The sequence below is a fragment of the Lolium perenne genome, chromosome 7 (genome assembly GCF_019359855.2).
Source record: "Lolium perenne isolate Kyuss_39 chromosome 7, Kyuss_2.0, whole genome shotgun sequence".
In the NCBI taxonomy this organism is placed as follows: Eukaryota; Viridiplantae; Streptophyta; class Magnoliopsida; order Poales; family Poaceae; genus Lolium; species Lolium perenne.
Genome location: NC_067250.2, coordinates 72,703,336 through 72,706,900, shown reverse-complemented (window position 1 = coordinate 72,706,900; position 3,565 = coordinate 72,703,336). Strand labels below are relative to the sequence as shown.

General features: G+C 44.7%; 1 pseudogene; it reads left to right on the top strand.

The window, feature by feature from the left end:
- Positions 1-216: 216 nt before the first annotated feature.
- Positions 217-2,598, top strand: LOC139833616 (uncharacterized; annotated as a pseudogene).
- The last annotated feature ends 967 nt before the right edge of the window (positions 2,599-3,565 follow it).

The following is a 3,565-nucleotide window of genomic DNA, read 5'->3' as shown; positions in this document are numbered from 1 at the left end:
GCTGTCTCAACCGGTGCACAAAACCTCTAGATGTAGTAGAGGCTCATTTGCTTCTTTTTGGGATGGCAAGCACTTATGAAAGATGGGTCTTCCATGGAGAACCATTACATCCTGTACCTGAAGCTGGACATGGAGGACAAGGAGGTGCACCTGAAGCCAGACATGGACATGGAGGTGAACCTGAGGCTGGACATGGAGGTGAACCTGAGGCTGGACATGGAGGTGATGCAGGGGCACACCATGTTGGTGGAGGTGATGCAGAGGCACGCTATTTTGGTTTGCAAGAGGAAGATGGTTACGAAGATGATAGAATTCCTGATCTGCTTGCTGATTTTACAAGTCAGAACCGCAAGGTCCTGGAAAGGACACTATATTTGCTGAGTTGATAGAGGAAGCCAAGCGCGCAGCCAGCGATGGGGGTACAATGTCAAGGTTTTCACTCACAGTCAAGTTATCAGGCCAAGTCGTACTACCGGATTAGCAACGTTGCATTCAACGCGATACTCCTGATTTTGGCCTTGCAATACCCTGCTAGCTCAATACCAAAGTCATACGAGGAGGCACTTAGCATAGTCGGCAGGTTGGGCCTTGGTTATGAGAGTATCCATGTGTGCCCGAATAACTGTGTATTGTTCCGGAAGGATTATGCCAAGGAGAATAATTGCCCCAGGTGCAAAGCCTCCAGATGGAAAGATGCTGATGGTAGGAGAAAGATCCCAGAGAAGGTGCTGAGGCACTTCCCATTGATTCCAAGGCTGCAAAGAATGTTTCTTTCAAAGGAGCGATCAAAGGAAGTACAGTGGCACAAACTAAAGCGGCAAGACATGGAGAATGATCTCAGTCATCCAGTAGACGGGGATGCATGGAAGGATTTTGACAATATTCATAAAGACTTTGCCGCTGATGCCAGGAACATAAGGCTTGGACTTGCCACAGATGGTTTTAATCCCTACGGGAATATGAGCAAATCCTACAGCATGTGGCCTGTATTCGTGGTGCCATACAACCTTCCACCGTGGGCATGTATGGATCAGTCCAACTTCATGCTGACATTGCTAATCCCTGGTCCATCCTCTCCAGGAAAAGATTTTGATGTCTTCATGGAGCCTTTGATGGAAGAGCTGCAGGAGCTCTGGAAAGGTATAAAATCATATGATGCCAATAGTCCAGACAAGTTTGATCTCCGTGCTGCAATCTTATGGTGTATTCATGATTATCCGGCACTGCACACATTGTCAGGGAGGGCCACAGCTGGTTACCAGGCATGTGTGCGTTGTGACAAAGAGAATTGCTCCAAGAAATTAAGGAACAAAATCTGTTTTATTGGGCACCTTCGTTGGCTACCTCTGTCCCATCCTTGGAGAAATAGCAAAGAATACAATGGTGCTATTGAAAGGCGTGAGAAGCCAGCAGAATTCACTCCAGAAGAGCTGAAGGAACAGCTTGATTGGGTTAGAGATGTGATACCAGGCAAGCTTCAGAAGAAAAGGAAACGTGAGGACGGTCAGTGTTGGAGCCGTAGGTCATGTTTGTGGGACTTGCCATACTGGGAAGATCTAAAGCTGAGGCATAATCTCGATGTAATGCACATCGAGAAAAACATCTGTGACAATCTGATTGGTACTTTCATGAACATACAAGGCAAGACAAAGGACACTGTGAATTCAAGGCTTGATTTGGAAGATATGGGCATAAGAGGTGACTTGCATTTGCAGCCTGTTTCAGCTGACTCTTTTGAGATGCCACAGGCGTGGTATACAATGAGTAAACAAGAAAAAATTGCATTTTGTGAATTCATAAAATTTGTTAGGTTTTCAGATGGGTACGCGTCTAACATATCCAAGTGTGTGGCTGCTGATAAGTGCAAGCTTGAAGGGCTGAAGACCCATGACTGTCATATATTGCTTCAAAGGATCTTACCGGCTGGCCTGCGAGGAACAATCCATGAAGACATATATGAAGCGGTTGATGAGCTTGGAAATTTCTTCAGAGAGCTGTGCTACAAAACACTGAAGAGAGACGTTCTGGACAGACTTGAAAAGGAAATCGTAGTTATTCTTTGCAAACTTGAGAAGATCTTCCCCCCATCTTTCTTCGACGTGATGGTGCATTTGGCCATCCATTTACCAAAAGAGGCAAGGCTTAGAGGCCCAGTGCATTACGGTTGGATGTACCCAGTCGAAAGAAGGTTGCTAACATTGAAGCGTCATGTCCGGAATAATGCCAGGACGGAGGGATCGATTGCCGAAGCGTATATTGTTGATGAGTGCCTGACATTTTGCTCGAGATACTTCGACGATGTTGAAACAAGATTCAACCGTCCAAGCAGAAATCCGGAGCGGGATGATTCACATATTGGTGATGTGTCTGTTTTCAAACACGGTGTGAAATTTATTGGAGCCTCTCAATATGTGTATGCAGGTGAGGACTATGACAACATGGTGTGGTATGTGCTCCGAAGTTGCCCTGAGGTTGATCCATACATCGAGTACGTTTCTCTTCATCCCCATATATAGATAGGTTATTGCAGCCTCTCCAAATAATAATTAGGATCTATTTTCTGTTGCCATTCCAGCCTGTGCAAACAAGAGTTGAACCAACGAGGTGGTCAGATCAATGTTGATAGATGGCTTGCCAAGAACTTTGCTAGATGGTTTCAGACTCATGTGAGTTCTTTAGCTGGTTTATTTCTAAAGATTGGAAAATTTCATGATATAAACTTGCTGTGTGTGTTACTCACCCCCTGGTTGATTTTTTGCAGATTGGGAAAATGCGAAATGATGTCTGTCCTGATCTCTATGCTTTGGCGTGCAAACCAGATTTTATAGTGAGACTATATTCTGCATGTGTTGTTGACAGTGTTCGGTACCATACTGTTGACCGCGAGAAGAACAGAAAGACACAAAATAGTGGAATCGTTTTTGAGGGAGATCATGATGGGAACAACATTGACTTCTTTGGTCAGCTCAAATCCATCATCAGATTGCAATACAACTCCAGCGGTGGCGTCCATCGGTCAGTTGTCCTCTTCCGGTGTGACTGGTTTGACCTTGGTGGTAGGAAACCCGGGCTCGACGATGATGGACACTTCAAAAGTGTTAACACAGAAAAGTTTTGGTACAAGAATGATCCTTTCCTTCTGACATCACAAGCAACCAAGGTCTTTTATGTGCCAGACACCAAGTTGAAAGGAAAATGGCAAGTTGTGCAGAAATTTCACCATAGACATCTATGGAGTGTAAAAGAAAATGAACAGGGACCCGGTGTTGCTGTACTATCATATCAAGATGAAGATTCCAGTCAAGTTCCTGTGCAAGAAAAAGAAGGCACTGCACAGAGTAGGACGAGAAGTGACCAGGAACGTGTGCTACTTGAAAAAGTCATTGTGGACAAACTGAAGAAACGGAGCAAGGAGGTTGTTCCTGAAGAAATCGAGGAGGTTGATGAGACAATGTATCAATATTGCACTGATGATGATGATGATGATGATGATGATGATGATGGAGGAAATAGGACTAGGAATCGTCCAGTTTCCGAAGAAGATGAATAGCAGTTTGAATCTGTA